The sequence below is a fragment of the Cavia porcellus genome, unplaced genomic scaffold (assembly GCF_034190915.1).
Source record: "Cavia porcellus strain 051 isolate PalLab524CR breed Dunkin Hartley unplaced genomic scaffold, mCavPor4.1 scaffold_4, whole genome shotgun sequence".
NCBI lineage: Eukaryota > Metazoa > Chordata > Mammalia > Rodentia > Caviidae > Cavia > Cavia porcellus.
Genome location: NW_026947487.1, coordinates 10,830,945 through 10,852,063, shown reverse-complemented (window position 1 = coordinate 10,852,063; position 21,119 = coordinate 10,830,945). Strand labels below are relative to the sequence as shown.

Genomic DNA, 21,119 nt, shown 5'->3' with positions numbered 1-21,119 from the left:
CACCCAGATGGTGAGGTGCAGGCGAAAGTATATAATCTTGAGATTAAAATAGGTTGAAGGATCTTGATTATTTCACATATCGTTCATAAAATATGACTTTTTCTCATACATCACAACACATATCCAATGTGAACAAATTTAATTTAGCTACTCTATAATCACATGCTATCAGTTAATAATTTACTCAGAGTAGTACAAGGGTTATCACAAATAAATGGACAGCATTTGCATCAAGACCTGGAGAATAATTTGCACCAGACTCATTTCTTTGTTGATGTATTCTCACACTAAATTTTAAAGACAGGAAAGAGTAAATGATAGGAAAGAAAAACATGAGTAAGTATGAGCTAAGTGATCCCATAATAGAGTAAAATTAGAGTTTAATTTTGCAAACTTGTGCTATAAAATTAAATCCAGTTCTCTGTGACAATTCATGTTATTAATTTTAATAAAATGTTTAAACATTGAAATTTCTAGTAAAGCATGATTTGCTGTTAAGTTAGCACAATGACAGATAGCAGGGGAAATATGGTCATGTTTTAAATAGTTTCCTAAAGTAGAGCTCACTTCTAGTATTGAATGTTTCATGTTTACTTTCAATGAGAAGTAGGTTTGTGCATTTTCAAAAATTGAAAATTGTCACAAAGGAACCAAAGAATAGTTATTCTCTGAACCTTGAAAGCAACTTTGTGTGGCATGTGGGAAAATATGATGAGCATTTATCTTGTGGAACATTTTAGTTTTCCAGAGCTGTATTAAAAACTACCTTAAAATTTTTTGATATTAGGGAAGAGTTATAATCCATACACACTCTTGGCAGAGACATTTTATTATAACAAGAAAAATGTGTTGATCCAAAGGGAAATGATGAGGTCACTTGTCAAATGGAGTTTCTGTTTCTGATTACATTTACAGGTCACATATACTTTTCAAATTTCAACAAAGGTTAAGCTTGCTCAGAAGCTGCTTATCCATGTGAGTTCATGAGACTGGTTGCTATGACTGAAATTTGAAGAACTCTCACATATTTTCCATGCTTAACTTTTAAAGAACTTTACATAGAAAAAATATGTTTGAAATTTAAAATTTTATTAAGTCTTTTCATTACAAAGTTTTAATTACATGATAGTATCTCATTGTCCATTACAGACCTAGCAATATGCCATGCATTTTACATATGGCTGACTCATTGTCAAAATAATATTGTGAAATAACACTAATAGTATCCCAACTTGTTGATAAGGAAAATGAGTTAAAGTAGAGCTGTCTAAATTGCCCAAACTTCTCCCAACATTTAACAGATATGTAATGTACATTTTCATTATTTTTAAGAAATGTGTATCTTATAAAATTAATAAAACTAAATAATACAAAAATAAACTCTATTTTTGTGCATATTTCAGTTTCTCAAAGATTACTTCTTACCGTTTATAATAAATTACCTTGAAGTGTCCCTGAACCCAGAATAAATTTATTATTTATTCTGTGATTTTTAAATTGTTTGTATCTAGTCTGGCAATAAAGTATTGGATGTCTTTTTCTTTAACCATATGCATGTACTTTTTAAAAATAATACATCTCTATGTTTCTCAACATAATAATTAAAACTAAGAATTTGTTTTGAGAGAAATTTTTCATGACAAAAACCAAAGATGATAAACGCTAGATAATAAGAATAGTAACTAAATTTATATAGTCATTCACTGATAGTTTTGTAAGGGATTTTAAAAACTGTATAATTTAATCTTCTATTAACCCTCAAAAGCATACATTGTTACCCAAAGATCATTGGTAAGACTGCTGAGAGACTGGTGGTTTAAGGCATTTTAAATATATATACTCAGGACTAACTCAACTAAAATTAAAACTCTTGTCATTGTTATATCTACTGTTTGTTCTCAATTGTAAAAGTGTTTATAAACAACATCCTTTCACTCATGGAAAAATTAGTTTCTTTTATTGATGATTTTCTAGAATTATAATAAATATTTAAATTTTAAATATAGCAGTTTTTAATTGACATCAAAATTATAAATATAGAAGTCTTTTAAGGGACTAAAGTTGATTTGATTCTTGCTATGAAATTGGTTACAAAAATGTTTCTTCATTTTTAATGAACTTAGAATAGCAGTGTTTCTTTTTTTCTCTTTTAAATTTTATTTAAAAAGAAAAAAACAGAAAAAGGATACAAGTAATACAGGATTTCCAAAAAACAATCAACAGTAGGAAATCACTAGTTAAAAGATTACATATTGTCATCTTAGAAATAGTTGTTCAATTTACAAAATTAAAGCATATAAAGTGTACATTCAAACAGTGAAATTGAAAACAGTTCTGTTCAATGATCCAACAAAAACTCAGTAATATGGTTATCTATCTTATATGCTTAAATATACATGCAGTTATACCCTTTAGAGCACTTTCTTTTCCTCTATTTTTTACAATGACAATTACACATTTTGGGTTTTATTACTCCCATAGTTCTTACTAGTTTTTTTGAAGAGAATAAAACCAAATGTGACATAACAAAACAGAGTCAGTCAAATCAAAAGGGTGGACATAGTACATGATGTAAAAACAGAATACAAGTTGATCAACAATGGTTACCATAGTGCCTCTTGCTGTCTAAAAAAGAATTGCCTATATCATCAGTTATAATAAAATTGAACAGAACAGTACAGAACAAAACCAATAAAACAAAAACACTGGAGACATTACAGGACTTCCAAAGAAAATAATAGTCAAACCAGAATGGGCATCATAGTGAATCTTATTGTCTTCAAAGTTGTTGCCTATGCTCTCAAACTTAGTACTATCAAGCAAAACAGAATAGAGTAAAATCAGTCAAAACAAGATGATGAGAGCAATACAGTGTTTTACATCAAGTTAATAGGAAATCAAAGTGGGTTACTATAATATATCCTGCTGTTTATTTTCCCTTATTAAAAGATAAAGATTAAAAATTAATAACAAAAAAGGAGATTGAGATAAAAGAGGCCATAACAACAAAACAGCGCAGGTCAGAACATAACAATTTAACCAGCATAGTGTTTCACCACAAGATATCCCAACATAAAAGTAGTTACCATAGTGTCTCTTTCCTTGAAATATTTGAGTATAACTTCATATACTGTAGCATCAAACATATCAAGACAATGTAAAACCATTCAAGATAATGACAGTATTACAGGGTGTTCAGAACCAACTAACAGAAAAGGAACAATGTCTGTGATGGTATGAACAGCTATTTTGGAGAAAACAAGACATCATAATAGCTAGTGCTGATTTAATGTCATCTTGTTTTGAAGTCCCATTAAGCTTTTGTTCTTTTGTCTCCATCGTTCTTAACATGTTGTATCCTATTGGATTTTATTATATGTGATAATATATACAAAAACTTTTATAGACCATGAGATAATATAGCAGTGTTTCAAATAAAATGCTTGAAAACTAAAAATTTTAAGTCATGAATTACATCTTACAGATTGTAATACACTTGAAATATTTTATGCATCTTAAATTCCTACTTAAATTTTAATTATAATTTATTTTTCAAAGAAATATGTTATAATTTCAAAATAAATGTAAGATTTATATAATTTTAATACAGTCATGCAGCTGTGTGCTTCTTATCATCTACTGATTTTTCTAAATATTTAAATTTCTACTTCATTTTAGCAAAAATATTAGCATGTTGATAATGAATTCCAGGTACTTTTTCTATACATCTTTTTTAAGAAAAATATTTTAATCCTTTTTAGTACTTGTAATTTATGAATAAAATAAGGTGCATAATATTTTCCCATATGCTTTTGTGAAGAAGAGGCCAAGAGTCCAGCTCTGAGTAATCCTCCTGTTAAAAATATGTGGTGTAATTGAAAGATACCTCTGCAAAAATAAGAATAAAAATGAGGTGATTTGTGATTATTAAAAGTATTTGGCATAGTATTGAACAGTTAATATTGCATCAATATTGTTTTGAATCTATAAGTTGTTATAAATATCATCTTGGAAAGTTTTGAACGACTATTTATTCACATTTAATTATTTTTGTGAAGTGGCTTAGGTGCTGATTATAAGAGAAAGTCATGACATTTTGAGACTAAAGCAAATACTATTTAGCACCTTTGATTTTAGCAATAGCTAAATTTCTTATCTCTGGTTATATATTTTAAAAGACAATATAATGCTTTTTAAACTATGATTGTACTGATTACATTAGAAACTATTTGAAACTTAAAATTTTATGTAATACATGGATTTTTATTTAAGAAATTTAACTTTATTTACTACATATTGGCCAGCATTGTTCTGTCATAGTCGTACAAAAGTATTTTTTTAAATACATCAAACCAAGTTGAATGTGTTATAAACATTTTTTACAATTTTGGCTTTTAATCATAAATTTAAACTCCATCCATATAATTAAGTTGCAAAAACTACAAGCATTTAAGCTCTATTCTCTGAGTTTCAGGTGTACATGCTCTGTAATGGGGCAATGATATTGGGGTGCCGAACCTCCAGAAGTGAAGCATATAACTAGAGATGTTGCCATTCAAGTCATTTCAACTGTCTAATGCTACACATTTTCTCTTATTTTGTAAGTCTTTTATAATCAGTAAATTGGAACAAATATTTCTAGCTCTTGTTTCAGATGGGTATAGTACCATTGTACTCCATGACCTCTATGTAAGTTGCTCTTCATTTTGTGATTTTTTTGGCCAGGAAAATGTGTGTGGGAAATAATACATACCTCCTGATTTTCAGTGCTAAGAAGTGTTAGGCATATAACACTCCACTATTTCCTATCTTGTATACTCAGAAAGGGCTTTGAAGTGAGGGAATCCACCTGCTGTTACCTTCATTTCTTGTACTATGAGCAAGAAATGAACTTCTGCATTTAAAACCCTGAGATTCAGGAATATATTGTTCCTTCTTCGTAATATAGAATATTCTGACTGACAGCACTCTTTTTGTGAAACAAATCACTCCATTTGTGAACTGACTAATAAATAAAATGGTTATATAAAATAATATGTGATCTGTTTGTCCTTGACCAGGGGGAAAATATGTTAGGTCCAATTGTCAAGTGAACCACTGATATAAACACATCTTACAATATTTTCTGCTCTAGAATTCGTGTAATCAACTGCTAAATGCATGTTTATGAGTTAATTTAAATTTGATGTAATTGCTACAGAGAAAAAATAAGCTAAAGAATATATCTTGCCTGCAGACCTGAAAGAGTTCAAACTGTCAATATTATTATGTAATTGCTGAATAATATCTTTTAATCACTGCTTTAATCCAAGAGCTTTCTTTGGCATAAAAACAATATATATTTTAACATATACATTTACAGTGTTCTATAGATGCTTTAATGTTTATAATACTTGCTTTCTGAAAATGCACTCCTCTTGGCACAAACACTGATTCTTAAAAACAGTTCATTCTACTAATTATTAGTGCCATAATTCACTTAGTAAGCAACGTTCATTTCTTATTAATTACTCTATATATTAAATACTTTTCCTCTGTCTTATTGATTTATATATTGTCATGTGCCTCACTTAAAATTTGATAAGGGTACTTAAATTGTCATTTTATGCATGAAAATGGACAAATTAAAGGCTTTCCAACATGTAAAGGAATAAATGATAATGAAATCAGTCACCTTTATCTTTGGTAAAATTGATGAAACATACATATGTGTATGTATGTGTGTGTGTGTCTGTGTGTGTGTGTCTGTGTGTGTGTGTCTGTGTGTGTGTGCTTAAAAAGCTTTCTAAAACTGAAGTACTTATAAAGTATTCAAGGATAGGCATTTATAATATGTACTCAAATGATATTTAGATATGACAATATGAGCTTTGAAAAATTGTATAGGTTGTACCATCGACCTTAAAGAATACATGTAGCTTATTTTATTCTTACATTATGCTATATCAACAGGCAGCAAGTATGTGTAAATGCCTTATTACCAGAATAATACAGATTTTACTTTAAATGATTAGAAAGCAAAGCTAATTGCTTAGTAATATAATGATTTTTATCTATTAGTGCTGTTACATCTCTAAAATTACTGCAAGACAATAGCAATGTGTGGAGAATAATTGCTACTGAGGAGGGGTTATTTAATTTTTCTTGCATATTATTGTTCTTGCTTTTATAATTTACTGAGAAAATTTCTTTCTATTCCCATCATATATTTTGTAAACTGCTACTTAATAATTTCCCTTTATTTTCTGCAATGATTTTATCATGAATATTTAAACAGTCCAGATCACTGATGGTGAAACTTTTATTCCTTTCAGTGATACACATTGTTTACTCTGTGGCAAGTGTACAGTAAAGTCACTATCATTGATTATAGGGAGCATGTACTTTAATATTTTGTACTCTTTTGTAGTAGTGCATATTTCAGTAGAAAAAGTTTTTTAGAAATATCATTGTTGTGATATCTCTCTGCTGAATACCCATTTCCTAACACAATTTTATTTTATTTTTTTTAATTTTATTTAAAAGGAAAAACAGAAAAAAACAAAACAAAACAAAGCGGTATAAAGGTACAAGTAATACAGAACTACAAAAAAAAAGTAAGAAATCACCAGTTAATAGATTACACATTATCATCTTAGAGATAGTTGCTCAAGTCACAGTATCAAAGCATACAAAGTGAACATTCAAGCAGAGAGACAGCAAAAAGTTGTGTTCAATGATCCAACCAAAAACATTAACAGGGTCAGCTATTTAACACTAAACACACTTGCAGTTGTATACTTTAGAGTACTTTTTTCCCCCTCTTTTTACAACAAAATTTACACATTTTGGGTTTTATTACTCCTTAGTTCTTATCACTTTTTTTTGGAAGAGAACAAAGTCAAATATGGCAAAACAAAGCTGTCAGTCAAAACCAGAGATAGACATAGTACATGATGTAAAAACTGAGTACAAGGTTATCAGCTATGGTTACCATAATGCCTCTTGTTTCCTTAAAAAGAATTGTCTATCTCATTAGGTATTATAAAGTTGAACAAAACAGTAGAGAACAAGACCAATAAAACTTAAACATTGTAAACATTACAGGACTTCCAAAGGAGATAATAATCAAACCAGAATGGGCATCTTAGTGAATCTTATGGCCTTCAAAGTAGATGCCTATACCCTCAAACTTGATACTATCATACAGAATGGAACAGAGTCTAATCAGTCAAAACAAGAGAGTGGGAGTATTACAGGACTTCAAAAAAGTTAATATGAAATTTAAAAAGTTACTATAATATATCCGGCTAGTTTTTTAAATTTTTCTCCTTAATTAAAAAAAACATTAAAAAACTAAATAATTTTTTTAATGAATAAGGGAGAGATTGAGATAAAAGAGGATATAACAACATAACAATACAGGTCGAAGCATGACTGTTTCAGCAACCTAGTGCTTCACCGCCAAATAACCTGACTTAATAGCAGTTACCATAGTGTCTGTCTTTTTCCTTAAAATATTTGAATATAACTTCATATACTATAGCTTCAAATATTTCCATATCAAGAAGCCCAGAATAAAGCCTTTCCAATTAATAAATGAAAACTTTATAAGCCTTCAAGGCTACATAATGGGGAATCATGATTACCACATATTTTATATATTTGAATCATTACTTACATTAGGGAAACTATTGGGTATTCACACATGCGAGATTGATTTATTTCACTTATGAGTATGGTCTCAAGCTGCGCCCATTTATTGATAAATATCTCAATGTGATCCTTCTTTATAGCTGAATAATACTCCATTGTATAGAAATACCACAACTTTTTTATCCATTCCTCAGTTGATGGACACTTGGGTTGTTTCCAAGATTGGGCGATTACAAATTGTGCTGCTATAAACATAGGTGCACATATATCACTGTGGTATGATGCTTTCAGTTCTTCTGGGAATATGCCTAGAAGTGGAATAGCTGGAATAAATGGGACTTCCAATCCCAGCTTTTTGAGAAACCTCCAGACAGACCTCCACAAAGGCTGCACCAGTCTACACTCCCACCAACAGTGCAGGAGAGTTCCTTTTTCCTCACAGCCTCTCCAGCATTTGTTGTTGTTGGTTTTCTTGATCCTGGCCATTCTTTCAGGAGTGAGATGGTATCTCAGTGTGGTTTTAATTTGCATTTCTCTAATGACCAATGATGATGAACATTTTTTCATGTATTTATTTGCCATTTGCATTTTTTCATCTGAGAAGTGCATATTCATCTCAGATGCCCATTTTTGGATTGGATCTTTGAATTTTGGGGGTCTGAGTTTTTTTAATTCTTTATATGTTTTAGACAAAAGTCCCTTGTCTGAGAGAGAGTTCACTAAAATCTTTTCCCAGTTGTGGGTTTTCATTTCACTATGCTGGAGATTTCTTTTGACATGCAGAAACTTTTTAATAAGAAGTGGTCCGAATTATTAATTCTGGGAAGTATTTCCTATGCGGTTGGAGTCCTGTTCATGAATTCTCTACCTACTCCTATGTCTTCAAGGATTCTACCCAATTTGTCTTCCAAAAGATTTAGTGTTCCTGTTTTAATATTCATATCTTTGACCCATTTAGATTTTAATTTAGTACATAATGATAGACATGGGTCTAGCTTTAGTTTTTGGCAAATGGACACCCAGTTTTTCCAGCACCATTTATTAAAGAGACTGTCGTTCTTCCAGTGAACCTGCTTGGCTCCTTTATCAAAGATAAGGTGGTTGAGTGTGTTTGTAGTTGTTGTTGTATCTTCTAATCTATTCGATTGATCTTTGGCTCTGTTTTGATTCCAATACCATGTTGATTTTACTACTGTTGCTTTGTAGTATAACTTCAAGTCAAGGATTGTGATGCCTCCTGCTTTGTCTTTGCTGCTTAGAATTGCCTTTGCTATTCTAGGTCTTTTCTCATTCCAGATGAAATTTAGGAGTGATTTCTCTAGATCTACAAGGTATGTTGATGGTATTTTTATTGGGATTGCATTGAATCTATATAATAGTTTTGGGAGAATGGCCACTTTCACAATGTTTGTTCTTCCTATCCATGAGCAAGGGATATCTTTCCATTTTCTGAGATCATCTTTAATTTCTTTTTTCAGTGTATTATAATTTTCACTGTATAAATCTTTCACTTCTTTCATAAGAGTAATTGCTAAATATTTCATTTTTTTGCTTGCTAATGTGAAGAGTGTAGTTTCTCTTATTTCCCTCTCTGTGATTTTGTTGTTCATGTATAGGAATGCTATTGATTTCTGAGTATTGATTTTGTATCCAGACACATTACTAAATTTATTGATTGTATCTAAGAGTTTTTCAATGGAGTTTAGGGGGTCTTCTATGTAGAGTATCATGTCATCTGCAAACAATGATAATTTAACTTCTTCTTTTCCTATTTTTACCCCTTTTATTTCTCTCTCTTGTCTAATTGCTCTGGCTAGTACTTCCAGTACTATATTAAATAGGAGTGGTGATAAAGGACATCCTTGCCTTGTGCCTGATTTTAAAGTAAAGGCTTTCAATTTTTGGCCATTTAGTTTGATGCTGGCTGTTGGTTTGTCATAAACGGCCTTTATTATATTGAGGTAAAGACCATCTATTCCAATTTTCTGTAAAGTTGTTATGAATAAATGTTGGACCTTATCGAAGGCTTTTTCTGCATCTATAGAAATGATCATGTGATTCTTATTTTTGGCTTTATTGATATGGTGTACTACATTGATTTACGTATGTTGAACCAACCTTGCATTCCTGGGATGAATCCCACTTGGTCATGGTGTATAATCTTCTTGATGATTTGCTGCATCCTATTTGCCAATATTTTATTGAGGATTTTTGCATCTATGTTCATTAGGGAGTGCGGTCTATAGTTCTCTTTTTTAGTTGGGTCTTTCTCATGTTTTGGTACTAGAGTAATATTTACTTCCAGGAATGACTTAGGAAGGATTGCTTCTCTTTCAATTTCATTGACTAGTTTGAGGAGTGTCAGCATTAGGTCTTCTTTGTATTTCTTGTAGAATTCTGCAGTGAATCCATCTGGGCCTGGGCTCTTCTTTGTAGGTAAGGACTTAATTACATTTTCAATTTCATTAACAGAGATTGGGTTATTCAACAGTTTTACATCCTCCTGATCTAGCTTTGGTACTTCATATGTTTCTAAGAATCTGTCTATTTCTTCTGTGTTATCAAACTTTTGAGAGTAGAGGTTTTCGAAATAGGTGTTGATGATCTTCTGTATTTCTATTGGGTCTGTAGTGATTTCAACTTTTTCATTTCCTATTGTATGAATTTGAGCTTTTTTTTCCCTTTTTTTAATAAGGATGGCTAGGGGCTTATCGATTTGATTTATTCTTTCAAAGAAACAACTCTTTGATTCGTTGATTCTTTGGATTGTTTTCTTAGTCTCTATTGCACTGATTTCTGCTCTGATTTTTATAATTTCCTCCCTTCCTTTGGCTTTGGGTTTGACTTGCTCTTGTTTTTCTAGCTGTTTGAGGTGTAGCATCAAGTTATTTATTTGTATTCATTCTGTTTTCCTGATGTGGGAACTCAGTGCAATAAATTTTCCTCTGAGGACCCCTTTCATTGTGTCCCACAAATTCCGGTAAGTTATATCTGCATTTTCATTTTCTTTTAGGTATTGTTTAATTTCTTCTTCAATTTCTTCTGTGACCCACTGATTACTCAAGAGTGTGTTATTCAGTTTCCATGTGTTTGTGGGATTTTTGCAGTATCTTTTATCATTAATTTCTAATTTCAGAGCGCTATGATCTGATAACGTGCAAGGGATGATTTCAACTCTTTTGCATTTGTTTAAATATGTTCTGTGAGCTAATATATGGTCTATTTTAGAAAATGATCCATGTACTGCTGAGAAGAATGTGTATTCTGATGTTGTTGGGTGGAACATTCTGTATATGTCTATCAAATCCATTTGTTCGCAGGTGTGATTCAGTTCTGTTATTCCTTTGCTCATTTTCTGTCTGGTTGATCTGTCCCCTGGTGTCAATGGCATATTAAGGTCTCCTGTTACAATTGTGTTACTGATAATTTGAGTTTTCATTTCTGTTAATAGTTGTTTTATATAACTGGGTGCTCTGGAATTTGGTGCATATATATTTAAGATAGTTATCTCTTCCTCTTGGAGTTTTCCCCTTACGAGTATGTAGTGACCTTCTTTGTCCTTTATGGTCATTGTTGGTTTAAAGTTCACGTTGTCTGCAAACAGTATTGTTTTCCATCCTTTGACTTTCTGTCTGTGAGTATCCTTCTGGGTTAGATGAGTTTCCTGTAAACAGCATATGGTAGGATTTTATTTCTTGATCCATTCTGCTAGTCTATTTCTTTTGATTGGTGCATTGAGACCATTTACATTAATGGTTATTACTGTTTAATGCTGGTTTATTGTTGACATGTTATCTCTCTGCTGTTGCATCTTTATCTTTATGTTCTGTTTAATTATCTGCTTTGCTTACTGGTTTTTTTCCTTTGTGGATCTAAACTGTCTTTCAATATTTTTTGCAGGATTAGCTTGGTGTTCATGAAGTTCGTCAGCTGTTCTTTGTTATGGAAGTATCGTATTTCACCATCAATTTTGAATGATAGTTTTTCAGGATACATCATTCTAGGTCGGAAATCATTTTGCTTTAGGATCTGAAATACTTCACTCCATGCTCTTCTTGACTTTATTGTTTGTGCTGAGAAGTCTGCTGTGATTCTGATAGGTTTTCCTTTATAAGTGATCTGTCTTTTCTCTCTGACAGCTTTTAATAATCTGTTCTTGTGTTGTATTTCTGGGATGGTTATTATTATATGTCTGGGTGTAGTTTTATTTTGGTTATGACTATTTGGAGTTCTATATGCTTCACTGATCCTGATGTCAGTTTCTGATCTCATGCTTGGGAAATTTTCAGCTATTACTTCTCTAAATATCCTCTTGACATCCTCTATGTTGTCTCCTTCTTTTTCATTAATCCCTATCATTCTTATGTTATTTTTCTTTGCATCGTCTTGCAGTTGTTGAATTGTTGTTTCCTGATTTCTTGTTATTTTTAAAAGATCTTTCCTTTCCTGTTCACTAGCTGCAATCCTGTCTTCAAGGTCTGAAATTCTATCTTCACTTTCATTAAGGCAGTTTTTACAACTTTCAGTGGAGTTTTTTATTTCCTGTATATCTCTGTGCATCTGCATTGTGTATTCTGTTTGTTTCTTATATTGCTCATCTAGGGATCCTATCTTTTTGTTTAGTTCCTCCAATTTTTTATCTGTGTTTTCTTTAGATATATTCAGAATCTCTTTCATTTCTTTTATCATTTCTTCTTTTACCTGGGAGATTATTTAGAGTTTGAATTTCTTTGAAGCATCCTGGAATTTCTTGTTAATTTCAGTAGCTATTGTGTCTGATATTTGAGGTGAATGGCATATATTGTCTTCTATATACATTGCTCCTAGGGTTTCTTGAGATGGGCTGGAGGTTTGAGGTTGTAATTTGGTCTTTTGTTTTGTCATTTTCCTATATTTCTGTGTTTCAAATGTTATTTGAAAGCTTCCTCAGGGTCTGTTGGCCATCCCCTTCTATGTTTGCAGCTCCTGAGACTCTGGCACCCCATTACCCCAAGCCACTGGGCCTGCAGAACCAATGGCCCTCCTGTGCCTGTTCAGAACTCTGCAGTTCCAGAAAAGCCGGGCCTCAGGGACACTGTGTGCCCACCTGCCCATTGGAAGCTCCTCAGCTCTCCAAGCACAGCTGGGATGTGGAGGCGGATGTAGATGTCTCAAACCCACCTCTCCACTTCATTGCACCCAGACCCTTGAGGGACCTGAACAGTCTGGGCTTGGCCAGAGTGCGCTGAGCACTCAGGCCAGGCTGCAGGGCCTCTGGAACCTCCGATGCTCCACTGCCTGCTGAGACATCCACAGTCCACCAGACACACGGGGAGGCTGATGCAGGTGCCCCAGATCCACCCAGCCCCTCCTCTACACTCTGATGGCGAGGTGTGGGAGTTCCAAACAGGCTGGGCTCCGGGGATAGCATGGGCCCACCCACCCGCTGGAGGTTTGAGGTTGTAATTTGGTCTTTTGTTTTGTCATTTTCCTATATTTCTGTGTTTCAAATGTTATTTGAAAGCTTCCTCAGGGTCTGTTGGCCATCCCCTTCTATGTTTGCAGCTCCTGAGACTCTGGCACCCCATTACCCCAAGCCACTGGGCCTGCAGAACCAATGGCCCTCCTGTGCCTGTTCAGAACTCTGCAGTTCCAGAAAAGCCGGGTTATATACCTATATACCTAGGGGTATATGCAGAATAAAGCTTGTTCCTTTTTAGATTCCCTTCCAAACCAAACTCCAACCCCTGGCCTGTAGACACACTTACTCCTTTTTCACTGTATAATTGTTTTCTAACATTTTTAAATCTCAATTTTTAAATACACTTTTCTCCCATTTCATAATGAAGTATCATGATAGCATACTGTTTTGTTTTTTGGTACTGAGCATCCAAATCACGACCACACGCTTGCAAAGCAGGCACTTGTGCCACTGAGCTATATCCCCATCCCCTACTGTACATCTTTTAATAAACACTGATAGAAGTTAAACACTGTCTAGTTTCACTATATACATATGAATTCATATTAAGGAATAGAGAAAACACTTCTAAATTTGTTTGGAACCAAAAGTGACCTAACACTTCAAATACTATCCTAGGGCTAAATGCATTCATTCAAAGAAAGATTTCTTTAATAAATGGTGATTGAAAAACTGTCTTTCTCCATGCTGAATACTAAAATTAGACCCATCGCTAACACCATACACTAAACTGAAACAAAAATAATCAAAGATAGAATATTAAGACAGAAACACTAAATTTGATTGAAGAGAGAATGGATAGAACTCTCAAAGCCATAGATGTAGGCAAAGATTTCATGAAAAAAAAACCCTAGTCATCCAAGAAACATTACAAACCAATAACTTTGGATTTCATCCTATTAAAAAAAGCTTTGAGCAACAAAAAATTATCAATAGAGTAAAAAGATAACCCAAAGAATTGGAAAAGCTTTAGCCAGCTCTTCCTTGACAAGACTAAAATCTAGAGCATGTAAAGAGTTGAAAAAAATCAGACCCCAAATTTAAAGACTCAGCCCAAAAACAGGCCTCTGGGATGACTTTGAACTTCTCAGAAGAATAACTACAAACAGCAAACAAATATATGAAAAACAATGTTTAACAGAACAGAATATTAAAAGCCATCAAGGAAAAGAAACAGATTACCCATCAAAATCATGGCAGATTTCTCCACACAGACTATCAAATCAAGAAGAGTTTAGAGTGAAGTATCCAAGCCCTGAAAGAAAGTAACCTGCAGCCCAGATTGATGTACCCTGAAAAACTGTCTCTAGAAATTATTGGAGAAAAAAGATGCTTCCAAGACAAAGAGGAACTGCGGGAACTTGTGACCATCAATACAACCCTACAGAGAATACCGAAGGGAGAGAGAATACATTTCTCTCTAGAGAGAGAGAGAAATGTACCAGGATTCCAGGAACAGTGGCAGAGATTCCTCAATGAATGGAGCAGACAGTGAAATGAAGAAGAAAAGCAGACAACTAATGGCAGTAAAAGAACACAACAGAAATGAGGCATAGAAGTTTGCCTATAGGGGCTGGGGATTTAGCTCAATGGCATAAGTCCCTGCCTTGCAAGTAGGCAGTCATGAGTTCGATCCCTGGTACCAATAAAAACAAAAAGAAGTTTGCCTAAAATCTCTAATATAGATGGCTTTGATATACCAAAAAAAAAAAAAAAGAGAGAGAAACACAGGCAGAGTAGATCCAAAGGTAGAGTCCGCTGAGATGCTCTATATAGGAAATATAATTAACCTGAAAAAGGGTTTATAGACCAAAAATCAAATATGAGAAAACCATGCTCTATGTGACCAGAGAACCAGAGAGTAATAGGGGCATCTTGACCAGTATTTGTAGATAGGTTGGAAAGACAGGCTTTAATAGGTGTCTTAGTTACTTTATGCTTGTTGCTGAGACAAAATACCTGATGCCCAAGTTGGGAAAGGAAAGGTTTATTTCTTAGTTTTTGGAGGTTTCAGTCCACACTCAGTTGGCTCCCAGGCAGGCGGGCATGGCTGGGCTGCCGTTCATGGTGGCTGCAAATGGCAAACAGGAACCAGCAAAGAGCAAGACACACCTTCTTCCTGCCATTACATCACATCCTGGCTCCACCCCAGGTGGGTGTAGCACTGACACCATCAATCCAAGCAGTATACAATGAACCAATCACAAATACACAATGCAAACTCATGAGGCCTGGGGGACACAGACATAAACCATACGACTAGAGATCAAGTCCAGGAGGGAGAAGGTTCAGAATCTCTTAGGTAAATAGAAGGTTGCCCCCACAATCTAAAAGCTGAGGGTGTTGGTGAGACCCAAAATTGCACAGTGCACCCTGGGGGAGTGAAAGAGAAGGAATAGTCTTTTAAAAGACAGCAGAAGATATTGTTAATAGTGTATCAGGATTTAAAAACCAACATTACTCGCACCACTCTTCTTACTAGATAGATTTTATTCTGTCCGTTTGTCTACCTGCACTAGATCTGAGGGCACAGACAACCATCCCCAAAACAACAGGATATGGTACAGTAATCATCTTTACTTTCCTATTAACTTAATCTGGAACTCTGTTTAACTTATACTGTTTTATCATGACTGATCTTAAATATGGTTTGTTTGATTGCTGTGTGGTATCAACAGATTTTATTCAAAACTGTTATGATTGATAGTATGAAGTGTGAGAGTATAGGCAACTACACTGAAGATAACAAGATTCACTATGATACCCATTCTGGTTTGATTACTACCTGTTTTTGAAGTTTTACACTACCTACAATGTTTTGTTTTTATTAATACTGTTATGTACTCTATATTCAATTATGCTATGTCTGATGATATGGAAAATTCTTTTGAAGACAAGAGACAACACAGTAACCATTGTAGAACTCCTTGTACAGTGGTTTTATATGTCTTTTTCATTTCATGTGATTATGGGAATATGTTTTGTTTTGCTTTTCTTTGTTTTTTTTTTCTTCCTCTAATATAGAAAGGGTAGAAATACATGTTAAGTCTCATGCATGGGTAAAACATATAAACAGTTTACAAGAACTTATCTTTAATGCATGATGAAATGAACAAATACCATTTATTAAAGAGACTGTCGTTTTCCAGTGAACATGTTTGGCCCCTTTATCAAAGATATGGTGGTAGAGTGTGTTTGTAGTTGTGGTTGTATCTTCTAATCTATACAGTTGATCTCCAGATCTGTTTTTATTTCTGTATCATGTTGCTTTTATTGCAGTTTATTTGTAGTTTAACTTCAAGTCAGGGATTGTGATACTTTGCCTTTGCTGCTAAGAATTGTCTTTGATGTTCTAGGTCTCTTCTTGTTCCAGATGAAATTTAGGAGTGATTTCTCTAGAACTATAAGGTATTTTGATGGTAATTTCATTGTTATTCCATTGAATCTGTATAACAGTTTTGGGAGAATGACCATTTTCACAGTATTTATTTTTCCTATCCATGAACAAGTGATGTCTTTCTTTCTTTCTTTTTTTGAGATCCAATTCAATTTCTTTTTCAGGATATTATAATTTTCCCTGGATAGATATTTTACTTCTTTCATAAGATTAATTCCTATGTATTTCAATTTTGGGGATGCTAGTGTGAAGGGTGTGGCTTCTTTTGTTTCTCTCTCCATAATTTTGTTGTTGGTGTAGAAAGGCTATTGAATTTTGAGCATTGATTTTGTATCCATCTACATTGCTGAATTTATTTATTATATGTAGGAGTCTTTCAATGGAGTTTTGGGGGTCTTCTATGTACAGTATCATGTCATCTGCAAATAATGATAATTTAACTTCCTTTTTTCCTATCTTTACCCTTTTTATTTCTCTCTTTTTTCTAATAGCTCTGGTAGTATTTCCAGCACTATAACAAATATGAGAGGTGATAAGGGACCAGTGAGTGGACGCAAGGCAGGATAGGAGTAACAGGTGGGCTGCAATGTGAACTCAGGTTCAGCAGATCCCACAGTGCCCATGTGCTGTGTGGGCCAGCGTGCTATAGGCAGAAGGCCTGTCCCTTGCACTGTACCGACACCTCATCCAGCCCCAGAGCATCCCAAGAGGCCCAGCCCTGCCTGCCAAGGTCACCCCTCAACCAAAGGGACCCTGCCCCCACTGCCACCTCTGCTTGCTTCCAGGAGGGGCACTAGTAAAAGGGCAGGGTGAGAATGGCCACTTGGAGACACAGCACTTCAGAGACAGGGCAACAGGGAAAGAGGCCCCCAGATACTTAAGCCACATGTGAAGGCAGCAGGCAGTTCTGGGCTCTTAGGAGGACTGTCGGGTTTACCAAATAAAATCTGAGACATCTAATTAATTGTGGATGCCAGAAAAACTATGCTAGGACAAGTAGATACTAAACTAAGGAAAGCACATGCTTATGCTAAAAAAAATTACTACTGTTTCTCCAAAATGCAAATTGACTAGGCATCCAGTATTTTTACTTGGCGATCTTGAAAAGTTTGGAAAAAGCAAGCCAGGAGCTCACAGGAAGAAGCATTGCCTGTCCTGGGCTGGAGCTTTTCCTGTAGATTTAACTTTTTTAAAAGTATTTTTCTTTGCACTTCTTCCTCCCTCTTCCCTTCCTGCTAACTTTCCACTGTGATTTTAAACATCCACAAGCTTTGCAACTTTGAGCTCTGTGTATGTGGCCTGCACCCAGGGCCTGGTCTTCCTCCTGGGACAGGTCAGTAGTCCAAAGCATTCACAAGGTCTGCAATCACCACCGCCCCTCTCCGGAAGTGCTGGAACTTCCTGAATTAAAGTTAAAACCAGGCCCATCCAACGCCAAAACCTCTCCCTGCCTCACTTCGTGGGCCAGTGTCTCCCCAGGCATCCAGGCAACACATTTGTCCTAACCTGAGTGCTTTCACTCCCAAATCGAAGATTAAATCTGAAGACAGAAGGAGTTTAGGAGACTGTTTTTTGGAAATAATACGAAAAGAGCACAAATCCCTTGCCTTAGTCTCAAAGAGACAGGCAGAGCCCGACTCCTGTCTAGGAAGTGCGTGGGAAATGCTGGTGACCGCGCGTGTCCGGCCCCCGGTGTCCGGGTAACATCCAGGTCCGGAGGGGCGGGGCAGTGCTCCCCAGGACCTGGCGCACCTCCTTTCTCCGCGAGGAGCTCAGGCCTCGCTCTCACCTAGGCTTCGCTGGAGTTGGGGAGGGGGGGCGGAGCCTCAGCGGCTCTGAAGTCTGGCTGCTCCGCGCTCTCTTGGACACAACTGCACCTGGTGTTAGCCCGCAGCCCGGTTCTGCGTGGCGTCTCTGCCCCAGGCCTCCACATTCCTCATTTATTTGGCGCCAGGGAATCAGATCCAGGATCTCCTTGTATGCTAACCATGAGCGAGAGTTCTGGGAAGGAAGCGTCTTTTCCCACAGGGTAAATGGAGTCTTTGCTCCAGGCGGCTGAAAGCCTATGACAGCAGGAGGAGCGGGGCTGGGCGAGCGGCTGAGCCCGACGGGAGGGTAGCACTGGGAGCCGCTGGGGTGGAAGGTGGGTAGGCAAGCAGCGGGCTTCTGGGGCGTGGGGCTGCGGAGCCAGGTAGGAGCGCGGGCTGAGCCTCTGGCATGGGCGTGGAGTGTAGACAGGGGGCGGGGCTGAGCTCCTCCCTCTATTCTGCCATCGCCCCAGGTCCAGGCAGCACCACCAGCGTTCCCTGATTTTAAAATGATCGTCAAGTCAGGTAGGGTGGTTCATTCCTGTGACCCTGCCACTTTGGAGGTGGAGGCAGGAGTGTCGCAAGTTGCATCTCACTCTAAGATGACAGAGCCAGGTCCATGACCAGAAAGTGCTGGGTACATGGCAGACCTGGTGCAGGGCCCCAGCACCTCCCCTTGGACAAAAACTGCTCTGGCCCTACTGTGGGGCCCAAACAGTGCCTCACACCTGGGACTGAAGCTTTTGGCTTCTTAAGATTTGCATTTTCATGCATTTTAATGCATTAAAGCAAGAAACACTGATAAGTCACCAAAGTTCTGAGTTCAAGGGTACAACTGAAGTCAAGTAGCATTTTGATGATTAAAAATGTACTACTTGTTTGATCCACTTTCATTTCTTCATCAAAAACAGAAAAATGAAATTAACTAAGAATAAAATAATTCTTGAGAAGGAGTGGAATGGCTCTAGGGTGTGCAGGTATTATTAGGTAACTGAAGTCATTATTAGCACTAATGAGCAGCATATGTTAATATTGGTGTTATTGCTGCAGCATATGAAAATATACAGAAAGATGGCTCAAATGATTATCTTCATGATAATTATTTAAGGCTACCAGATATCAGGAGAGGAGATGATAATGTAGACCATTATGATTAATTTGGTCCTTAGGTCAGAATCCAGTCACTTAGTGCTTTAACTCACATAAACTTTTTTTTGGTACCAGAAATTCAAGTCAGGACCTTTACTTGCCAGGCAAGTGCTATGCTGTTGAGCTATATCCTCATCCCTCTCACATGCTTTTAAAAAGTAAAAAGAAATTGATGAAATCAGTAATATATTTTATTTCACCTAGCAGGTTTATATGGAGTCACTGCAGCATGGAATCCATATAAACCTATTTTCCATTATTGTTTCTCTAAGCCTTTGGATTTCGGGTGCTCTTTGTACTGAGTGCCCCTCAGTTCCAGAAAGCCACTCTTCCAGTGCTTCCTGTCTGCAGCAGAGCTGGTCCCAGTCTGGGCAGCACTCATGGGTGGCAGCTGTCCTGAGGCTACCTAGCCTCATTCCTTGTCCTGTTCCTGCTTCCTCCCACTGGAGAACAGTGTGATCTGCTAAGAGGCTTTTTCTGGGCTCCTGACCCAGAAGCAGTTTCTCACTTAGCACTTTACAGGAGGCTGGACTGGATGCTTATCCTGAGAGTTCTGCTGTCTCTGAGGCTGTTTCACTGCCTTGTAGTGTCTTTTACATCTTTGTAGTAGTCCTGGTCTCCACCTAAGAGCTGAGCAGTAGCTGTCTGAAGACCACAGGAGGACGCCTCAGGGTGGCCACATTCACACCCAAAGTTCCTTGTTGAGGAGGAGACTGAGCCTGGATTTCTCCCTCACTCCCTGGTTGTGTAACTAAGGAGGAGTTCATCCCAGCACAAGCAAGGAATGCACTTTCTTTCTGTTTCCCTCTCCTGATGGGAGAAGCAAAGGACTGAACTAAGTCAGGGGCATGGATGCATCAGAATTAGTACATGACAGGGAGATCTTGAAAGGCTATGGTGGTCTTGGAGGAGGCCATGTCTGTCTCAGGCTGGGGGGCCCCTTCACCCCTAATGTTGCTGGATAGGAAGGCAATGGGGAGTGTGGAGTAATTCCAGGCCCTGCAGAGTCACAGCAGGTTCAGTCTGGGAACCTGGGCCTGGCTTTCCTGGAATAGTGGTGTGGAGGGGAGCTGGATGCTGGGGAAGTGAAAGAGGAGACCAATCATCTCAAGGAAGCACCATCCACAGAGAGTGTGGAAGCCATGGAGGGGAAAAGGGAGAGCTCAGGAGACTGCGGGGGCTCCAGAGGAGGCTGCAGTCGGGGGGGGGGGGGATTTTGACATGTTGCCTTGTGCATTTTGTCCTTGGAACTGAAGACTTCTTCAAGAGCAAAGGCAGGACTGGGATGAGCTCAGTGGCACAGTTCCTGCCTGGCAAGCACAATTTTCTGAGTTTGATTCCAAATGAGAGAGGGAGAGAGAGAGAGAGAGAGAGAGAGAGAGAGAGAGAGAGAGAGAGAGACAGAGAGACAGAGAGACAGAGAGACAGAGAGACAAAAGGCAGATTGAAATCTGCTGCAGAATTGGAGATGGAAATAACAGAGGTTCCAAAAAGGCAAGCACATACATGCCTTGCAGTTCCTTCGTTTTGTCTCCTCCTGGTCCTTCACCCCTTGCACCCTCCTTCCTTGGCCGTCTTTTCGCCAGCCTGGAATTTGTTGTACCGAGGGTCCCTGGCTGCTGCCCACTGTCAAAGGAATGCCCCCTCCAAGGTCCTGAAGTTCCTGCCC

General features: G+C 36.7%; 1 long non-coding RNA gene across 3 annotated transcripts in view; it reads left to right on the top strand.

The window, feature by feature from the left end:
- Nucleotides 1–21,119, top strand: part of LOC134475660 (uncharacterized) — a 48,688-nt gene that overhangs the window by 22,449 nt on the left and 5,120 nt on the right. The gene's annotated exons all lie outside the window — the stretch shown is intronic.